The sequence below is a fragment of the Salvelinus sp. IW2-2015 genome, linkage group LG36 (genome assembly GCF_002910315.2).
Source record: "Salvelinus sp. IW2-2015 linkage group LG36, ASM291031v2, whole genome shotgun sequence".
In the NCBI taxonomy this organism is placed as follows: Eukaryota; Metazoa; Chordata; class Actinopteri; order Salmoniformes; family Salmonidae; genus Salvelinus; species Salvelinus sp. IW2-2015.
In genome coordinates, this window is record NC_036875.1 from 38,988,476 (window position 1) to 38,998,870 (window position 10,395).

The window sequence follows — 10,395 nt, forward strand, 5'->3', positions numbered from 1 at the left end:
ATGTATCGGCCACAATCGTGTCGAAAAACGCAGATTATCGATTGCTATGAAAACTTGAAATCAGCCCTAATTAATCCTCCATTCCGATTTAATTGGTCGACCTCTAATACATTGACTGACTCTCTTACACACACTCACACCCACCACTTATGCTGCTGATTTAGCAGTGTGATGTGTTCRCCTAGATTATGCACCAAATTGCACACAAGGACCAGTTCAAATAGGCCAGGTCAAGAGGGGATGTTAATCATTTGATGATAATAATAATAATAATTCAGTGTTTTTTATTTAATTACAGCTGTATAGCTATTGTTATTTTGTTGTGTCCAAACACTTTTTCATATCTATATTGTAGATAGACTTGATTGTAAAAGTTTTGTATATTTTGGTTTGGTCCATCGTGGGGGATCTGTGTTACTGTACCCTTCTATTGTTCTCTCTTGCCTGACCTTCAGCTAGCGAGGTGCCTGAGAGCTGTGACTGTGCCAAGGACTAACATATTGTGCGTTGTCTCTTCGTGTGCAGGGCAAATAAAAATCCAACCAGCAGACCTCCAGTTGTGGCAGTGTCCTCATTAAATTACACAACGCAGAACAAACCACGCTACACTGACATACTGTTTATTATGATTATTTATCCCGCTACCAGTCACTTTCTCCTAATCCATGCCTACATGTAAATATCTACCTCAGTATCCCTGCACATTGTAAATGTAATACTGGCACTGACCCTGTATATAGCTTCCTCTTTAATTTAGAATATTAGTTATATCTTTTGATATTCAATACTGCACTGTTGGGTAGGACTAGCAAATCAAGTGTTTCACTGTACTGGTGCATGTGACAAATAAAACTTGACCTCGAAAATTTGTCTGTTTACAAGAACAAATGGAAACAATGGAGGAAAACCTTACATTTAAACTCAGTGTTTCCCAACCCTGGTCCTATAGTCCACCCAACAGTACACATTTTATAGTTTTAACCCTGGACAAACACACCCCATTCAGCTCATTGAGGGCTTGGTGAATAGTTGACAAGTTGAATCAGGTGTGCTTGTCCAGGGCTACAATGAACATGTTCACTGTTGGGGGGACTGGAGGACCAGGGTTGGGAAACACTGTTTTAGGTATAGCCTAATAGGGTAAGGTAGTTGTACTTATGAGACATGTTCTTCAAGAATCAATTATTAAATATCATTCATTTAAATGTCCATTGGACTGTAGGTCTGGGCCTACTGCACATATCTTGGTATCCTATTTAGAGTTCACATTCTTCTAAATCAAGGAGTAGGCTATATATTTTTAATATGTTATGTACCCTTAGTGAGTGAAAACAAATACTATCCTAAGCATGTCATGGGAATAGCAATAAAATAAAAATATGAACAATCGTATTTGAAACTTTATATTTGAAACAATCAGAAATAGCCTAGTCCTAGCAGTTACTTCATACCTCGATCCAAAACAATCACATTTCCAGGAAACTATATGGATAAACTTCAGGCAAGCACGATTGACTGAAAAATCTAGTTGTACTCATCAACACTTATATCTAGGCAAACTGTACTGGTGCAGGTTGTAAGTCAAAGTAACTTCGAGAAATCACGTTGACAGACACAATAGACTATACTAAAGATTTTTTTTAAAGGGTACATTGACTTATAAATTGAGTAATATTTAGCTCCAGTAATTTAGTAAGATAWCCATGGCAGGTGATTGTAGCCTAGTGTAAGAGATTAGCTATAACTCCCATAGGGCGGTGCACAATTGGCCCAGGTTAGGGTTTGGCCAGGGGTAGAAGGAACATTTCACAATAACTTCCACTTCAACTTTTCAGTAAGGAAAGTTGAGTATAGTTGAGTATGTTTACTGATGATATGAAATCTTCATATAAGGATTTCACTCCTGCTATTGCATACAGCACATTACAGTTCAGTAACTCACTTGGACACGTTTTTCCTTTCCAGCTGTTGGATTCTAGAAGACACGTAGAAAGATTAATCTGCTATAAATAGCCCTCCAGAATTTCAAAACCGGACTAATCCCCTTTTCCCTGTGTAATACTGAAAAATGAATTGCTATTTCCAATAAACAACGAGTTCAAATGTCAGATATTTGTTTAAACACAAATATAATGTTAGTAGACACTGCAGCAATGAGTGTGTTAGAAAACTCTCATTTTGCAAGTATTAATCAACAGGGAACATAGTGCTTAAAAGAATAGTGGAACTTACCTCTTCCTTTCCAAAGACGCTTTTCTTATTTACTTGGATAAATGGAGAAAAAGATGTGGCAATTAAGTTTTCCTTCTCTTCATCATCATTGGGTAATCTAAATCAAAACTGTTTCAATCCAATTTCAATGACAAAACAAAATACATGTAACACTAATGGTGTTGTGTATTATTGACGTTCACATGTAGCATGATGCACTGGATGTTTTAAATCGTTGACACAATTTGTGTCTGTTGGTGTCTATAGTGGTGAAGAGGGCTTTGACGTACCAAATAACACCGAAGGCCAATGTGACCAATACAAAGACCATGGAACATGAACATGGTGGTAATGATGATGGCGAGCCCTGAGATCAGAAGAATTGCTCAATTGTGAATTCATTTGATTCATTACAACATACTCTATAAGTTAAGACATTAACTAGACAATGATTAAGATAATGATATCATTGTTTAGTGTTAAATCGTGATCAAAACTGATCAGACTCTAGGGGCAAAGGTCACACATCACTTTTTCACAGTGGCCATAAGAATGCACGTTTGAAAAGAGGCTGCCCATACACAACTGGTTCGCTAAATAGAATGAATGACATATAGGAAGTCGAGACAAAACATTTAGATGTAATAGTTTTAGAACAAAAAAGTGAATTCCGAGGGTCCCTTGAGAAACTGATTGGATAATAGGAGAACTACTAACCCTGAGATTCCTGCCTGTTGGCTGTAAGATGCTGTCCCTGTTAGCATAGCAGAAACCACATAACCTCTAATGTGTTGACAGTGCATGTTGTAGTCGTACTTCTGTAGGTCTTCAGGGGACAAGTGAGATGGGTTCTCTTCTGATACGTCCCATCCCCGTTAGGCAGGGTCTCTCCAAATGCACCACATCATCATGGATTCTCTACGCCATCTCTTCTCCAAAATATCATGAATTGCTTTCGGTAGAAGCCTGTTGGATGGCAGGTTCACAGATAGGAGGGTTCTTCTGAAGCAAGTTACCTGCGGTGGACTGGTGTAAAGCAAATACACAAACATCAGGATATTGTTAACATATACAAACATCAAGATTTGATTAAATATAAAGACATCAGAATATTGATGCAAATGTACAAACATGCAAGGATATTGATCAAATATATACATCTCTATAGTGTTGTTATGGTTGTTTCTTCAGATGACAGCATCTGCTGTAGCACTATCCAGGAGGAAGGCTAGCTGGACAAGTCAACAAAAAGGACTACTTGTTGAAAATCTAACTGTAATGTACACATGTAATTGAGAATCCTCCAAGACAGAAATAGTAAGCTACTTAAATTGTGTAAAAAACGAATTTAAGTCTTTAATTTAATAATGAATACTGTCTCATTCTCAGCATGCTTCTCTGATAGAAAACATATTTTTCAAGCCATTCAAATAACACGTATGGGTTAGATAGTGAAATTTGGCTTCAAGGTTTAGGAACATAAGCATTCCACTTCATTTTGGTGATGTTCCGCTGATGAACCAGGTGGCAATCCATCTTTGTTCTTCATATTCAAATAACGGACAGTCCTCCTCCTCGATATCATACTGTTCAGTCCAATCTGTAAAGCACCGTTCCTTCGCTCATCCACTCACACTTGTACAGTTTCTCCAATGTATGGTCACCTAAAAGGGAACAACCACATTGTAACATCAGTCTCTTCATCTTTCAATGAGTGTTTTTACGTGTTAGCTATCTATTCAAAACATGCTTCTGATTGAGGCACTAACTTGTCTGGTTGAAGGAGCTCTTGCAGTGTTCATGTGTCTTTGAACACCTTCCTCAGTCTCGCATAAGATGTGTGATTCTCTTCCTCCAGAAGTTGGATCCACAGCTCCTTTAATCCCACTCCTGTCGAGCTCCACTTCGCATTATGCGTCACACTGCCAATAGGGGAAGATATATATGTTCTCATCCAAATACGCCAACAGCGCTGAACTCAGGAGGCCAGTAGATTGTGAGAGCGCTCTGTAAAATACCTCAGGGCAACTAAGACAAAAATCAACATGTACCGTATAGAATTAAATGGATTGTGAAAACAGAAAGCAATTACTGCTCACATAAACAGGCGACAATTCTTACTGAAATCCATGGTAGCCTAAGATCATACAGTATAAAATGAGACGATTCTTAATAGCACTCAATACAAAGTAAAAATTGTCTAATTAAAAGAGAACAGTTAATAAATCATGCTATACTGTAGCATAACAGTATATAATATCTTGGTAGCACTTGTAACATAACAGTATAATAATCATGGTAGCACTAGATCAATAACAGTATAATAATCATGGAGCACTAGTAGCAATAACAGTATAATAATCTGCTAGTACTAGTTATCCCCCGCCCGTAACAGTACTAATATCATGGTAGCACTATGTACATAACAGTGAAATGGCCATTTATGACATAACTTTCAACTGTTAAAACCTTGCGACAGTTGATATCAGGTATACATTGTAGAGGTCGACCGATCATGATTTTTTCTTTAACGCCGCGGATAACGCGATTTATTGGAGACCCAAAAAAAGCCGATGCCGTATAAATCTGAACGATTTTTTCAATTTATTTATTTTATCTTGTAATATATGACATTACATACAAATACTGAATGAATAGCTTTAATATTTAATTAAATATAATACATCAATAAATCAATTTTGCCTCAAATAAATAATGAACATTGTTTCATTTGGTTAAAATAATGCAAACAAAGGTAGGAGAAGAAAGTATAAAGTTGCAATATTGACCAATGTAAAAAAGCCTTTAAGTTGCCTTGCTCAGAACATATGAAAAGCTGGTCGTTCCTTTTACAAGAGTCTTCAATATTCCTAGTAAGAAAAGTTTTAGTTGTAGTTATTATAGGAATTTATAGGACTTATTCTCTCTTGATACCATTTGTATTTTCATGATTACCTTTGACTATTGGATGTTTCTAAGGCACTTTAGTAATTGCCAGTGGTAACTAGTAATAGCTTTCCAGTCCCTCTGCCTCGCCCCAAACCTGTGCTCGAACCAGGAACCAACATCAACAACACCCATCCTCGACAGGCATCGTTTACCCATTTGCTTCCACGAGAAGCGCGGCCCTGTGCAGAGCAAGGGAACAAATTTCAAGTGTCTCAGACGAGTTGACGTCACCGATTTGAAACTGATATTAGTGCGCACCCCGCTAACTAGCTAGCCATTTCACATGGTGTACACCAGGCTAATCTCGGGAGTTGATAGGCTGAAGTCACATAAACAGCTCAATGCTTGAAGCACAGAAGAAGAGCTGCTGGCAAACGCACGAAAGTGCTGTTTGAATGAATGCTTACGACGACAACTGCTGCCTATACCGCTCAGTCAGACTGCTCTATCCAATATCAAATCATAACTTAATTATAACATAATCACACAGAAATACGAGCCTTAGGTCATTAATATGGTCAAATCCGTGGAACTATCATTTACGAAAACAAAACGTTTATTTCTTTCAGTGAAAATACAGAACCGTTCCGTATTTTATCTAACGGGTGGCATCCTAAGTCCTAAATATTGCTGTTACATTGTACAACTTGCCAATGTTATGTCATAATTACGTACAATTCTGGCAAATTAATTACGGTCTTTGTTTGGAAGAAATGGTCCTCACACAGTTCGCAACGGGGCCAGGCGGCCCAAACCTGCTGCAAGTGCAATTTAATCGGCCACAATCGTGTCGAAAAACGCAGATTATCGATTGCCTATGAAAACTTGAAAATCAGCCCTAATTAATCCTCCATTCGATTAATTGGTGACCTCTAATAACATTGACTGACTCTCTTACACAACACTCACACCCACCACTTATGCTGCTGATTTAGCAGTGTGATGTGTTCCCAAGATTATGCACCAAAATTGCACACAAGGACCAGTTCCAAATAGCCAGGTCAAGAGGGGATGTTTAATCATTTGAACGATAATAATAATAATAATAATTATTATTCTCCAGTAATTTAGTAAGATATCCATGGCAGGTGATTGTAGCCTAGTGTAAGAGATTAGCTATAACTCCAATAGGGCGGTGCACAATTGGCCCAGGTTAGGGTTTGGCCAGGGTAGGCCGTCGTTGTAAATAAGAATGTTGTTCATAATGACTTGCCTAGTTAAATAAAGTTAAATAAAAAAATAAAACAAGATGAAAGTAATTGTCTTTTAAAACACTGAGTGTGCTTGCCTTAGAAGTCTAAAGTAAGCCTGTTTTGTTTTGCCTCCTAGAAAATATAAATAATGCCAAATTCTGTTTCTCTATTTGGACAGAAGATTAATAAAGTTAGGCTATACAATCAACCCTTCCCAGGCCGCAGAGCTGACCTCAGTTTGGGCAATAATTTCAGAACTCAACCTCATTACCATATTCCAATGTTCTATAAGAAATTGCGTTGTTGGATTGTTGTTATTTTACTTCAAAAACAGCATTTGAGTTAAGGCAATGAACGAACCGCTTTAAGCCGAAGCAAACAACAAGAAGTTCTCAACCTGAGGATACTGTAGCAGGCTGGAGACACACCCATAACACAAGGATTTGGCCTAACATGTTGATTAACGGTAGGCGCCGATTTTCTGTCACATTTCGATCAATTTGAAACATAACAGAAAACGGATAATGAGTGGGTGAAATCATTCATCCATCATCCTGGTTAATGTAGTCATTACCGAATAACTATCTTGGTACTCTAGGCAGGCTCTTCTGCACTAAAACCAGGTAAGAAGTTAGACCAGTTTCTCGTGTTTTCTAAATGATATTTGAGCGCATACAATTTAGCGAATGATTAATACGGGATAAGATGGTCACGTGTAACTAAGCAGAATCAGAAGGCAAGTCTTTGCATGCCTATACACATTAGCTTCATCGCCGCCTACAAGATAAAATCAAATCCTGATGGATTTATTTTTCAACTCCTTTACTAAAAACGAGAACACATTTTCCCAACTGCTTACTTGAAATGTGAAACTCCGTTTTTCAAGTAATTAATAACAAATAAAACATGTTTTGAATTGTTTTAATTTAAAGTAATTAATGGCTTGACTTACTTTTTATATTACCCTAAATAAGTTTAGAAATGTTTGGTATGGTATGGTGTGTGGCTATTATTAAGCCTTTAGCTACTGCAGGCCCTATGAATGAAGGCATGGCGCCCCCGGCCTCCAACCCAGTTGAACTTAGGTGAGGAAGACTGTTTCAGATCTACCAGACGTAAGTCCCTATTAATCTAACAATATAATGCCTCATCTTTATATGAAATATTCAAGCTAGAAAATTGTACAATTACCCTCTTTCTGCACGTCTATATCTGTGTATAGGACTGCATAACATTGTTAGTAAACCGTTTTATTGGAGACAGGAGATCAAAGTAGAGATTAGGAGAGGTGGATTAATTATATAATAAGGCCTTTATTAATATGTAAAATAATCTTTAGTAAATCTACGTACGGCTCATTCTGTCGTGACTGTATGGAATCGTCGGATAAAGAGACCCCTCTAACAGTACCATACCAATTATAATAGCAACAAGCAAAGTAGTTGATCTTGTCGTCTGGCCTTCCGATGGTCCGATCTGGGGTTCGTGGGTAGTCTGTTTCGTGCTGATGTCGTACTTCATTGGTTTTCACACGTTTCTTGTCTACGTCAATACATGCGTCCATTCCTGCATGTTGCGTTATTTTCACAGGCCATTCATGGGGGGGGATGTGTTGTGGTTGGTCTGACAAAGTAGTGGGATTGGTGCATGTTTGTGCCAAGAACAACATTGTTGAGAAGTGGTTAAAAACAGTTACCAGTATCTTATACAATTTTTACACATTACTAATCAAAAGAGATGCATGTCGGTGTCGTAGCGTGGTGTGAGCTGTCGTGCTAGCATGTGTGTCGTAGATTTCGTGGTCGTAGCATGTGTGTCGTAGGATGCTCGGTGTCGTAGGCATGTCGGTGTCGTAGCATGTGTTGTGTAGGCATGTGTGTCGTAGCTCGTTCGTATGTCTGCATTCGGTGTCCGTAGCATGTGTGTCGTAGGCATGTCGGTGTCTGCAATGTGTGTCGTAGTGCATGTCGGTGTGTCCACACATGTTTGTGTCCGTAGCATGTCGGTGTGCATGTTTAGCATGGGTAAGATGTCGGTGTCGTAGATGTGTGTGTGTAGTCATGCCACGACATATCTCTATTTTTGGGGTTTAGGCTAAAACGTCCTTATATATATCTTCCTTTATATATATATAGATAGATTTGAAAATATATATGTGTCCGTAGCATGGTGGCCGAGCTGTGTCGTAGCATGTGTGTCTAGCATGTGGTGTCGTTAGCATGTGTGTCGTAGCAATGTCGGTGTCGTGCATGTCGGTGTCGTAGCATGCCACCGACATATCTCTATCTTTCTGGGTTAGGCCTAAACGTCTATATATATCTTCCTTTATATATATATAGATATATTGAACCAAAAATATTATGCAACATGTAAATTGTTGGTTCCATGTTTCATGAGCTGAAATAAAAGATCCCAGAAATTTCCATAAGCACAAAAAGCGTATTCTCTCAAATTGTGTGCACAAATGTGTTTACACTCCTGGTGAGTGAGCGTTTCTCCTTTGCCAAGATAATCCATCCCACCTGACAGGTGTGGCATATCAAGAAGCTGATTAAACAGCATGATCGTTACACTGGTGACACTTGTGCTGTGGACAATAAAAGGCCACTCTAAAATGTGCAGTTTTGTGCACACGACACAATGCCACACAGATGTCTCAGTTTTGAGGGGCGTGTGCAATTGACATGCTGACTGCAGAAATGTCCACACAGAGCTGTTTCAGAGAATTGAATGTTAATTTCTCTACCATAAGCCACCTCCAACATTGTTTAAGAGAATTTGTCAGTACGTCCACCCGGAAAACTGATGAAACTGAGGAGTATTTTCTGTCTGTAATGAAGTCCTTTTGTGCTGAAAAAACGAATTCTGATTGGCTGGGCATGGCTCCCCAGTGGGTGACTGGGCCTCCAAGTGGGTGGGCCTATGCCTTCTCTAGGCCCATTCATGTGAAATCCATAAGATTAGGGCCTAATGAATTCATTGAAAATTGACTGATTTCCCTATATGATGTAACCAGAAAAATTTTGAAATTTGTTGTATGTTGCTTTTCTATTTTTGCTCAGAATACAGTACAGTCAAAAGTTTGGACACACGCGAAACATTCAAGGGTTTTTCTTTATTTAAAAAAAAATCTACATTGTAGAATAAATGAATGAGACATCAAAACTATGAAAAAACCATATGGAATCATGTAGTAACCAAAAAGCATTAAACAAATCCAAAATACATTTTTATATTTTAGATTATTCAAAGTAGCGACCTTTGCCTTGATAACAGCTTTGCCACACTCTTATCATTCTCTCAAGCAGCTTCATGAGGAATGTTTTCCAACAGTCTGGAAAGAGTTCCCACATATGCTGAGCTGCTTTTCCTTCACTCTGTGATCGAGTGATTGTGGAGGCCAGGTCATCTGATGCGCACTCCATCAGTCTCCTTGGTCAAATAGCCCTTACACAGCTGGAGTGTGTGTTTTGGGTCATTGTCCTGTTGAAAAAGAAATTGATAGTCCCACTAAGCACAGACCAGATGGGTTTGGAGTATCGCTGCAGAATGCTGTGTAGCCATGCTGGTTAAGCGACCTTGAATTCTAAATAAAGTCAAATGTCACCAAGCAAGACCCCAGCACCATCACACCCTCCTTCCATATTTTCAGCGGTGGGAACCACACATGCGGAGATCATCCGTTCACTACTTCTCTACGTCTCATTAATATACACGGGGTTAGAACAAAAATCTCAAATTTGGAATCATAGACCAAAGGACAGATTTCCAACAGTCTAATTTCCATTGCTCGTGTTTCTTGGCCAAGCAAGTCTCCTTATTTATGATTGGTGTCCTTTAGTAGTGGATTCTTTGCAGCAATTCGACCATGAAGGCCTGATTCACACAGTCTCTCTGAACAGTTGATGTTTGAGATGTGTCTGTTACTTGAACTCTGTGAAAGTATTTATTTGGGCTGCAATTTCTGAGGCTGGGTAACTCTAATGAACTTATTTCTCTGCAGACAGAGTTAACTTCTGGGTTTTCTTTTCTGTGGCGGTCC

The 10,395-nt window shown here is 38.7% G+C and overlaps 3 pseudogenes; all 3 read right to left on the reverse strand.

The window, feature by feature from the left end:
• The window catches only part of LOC111959763 (major histocompatibility complex class I-related gene protein-like), a 49,974-nt pseudogene that overhangs the window by 8,819 nt on the left and 30,760 nt on the right, over nucleotides 1–10,395 (reverse strand).
• The window catches only part of LOC111959766 (major histocompatibility complex class I-related gene protein-like), a 44,298-nt pseudogene that overhangs the window by 3,912 nt on the left and 29,991 nt on the right, over nucleotides 1–10,395 (reverse strand).
• LOC139023813 (major histocompatibility complex class I-related gene protein-like) lies at nucleotides 2,411–4,122 on the reverse strand (annotated as a pseudogene).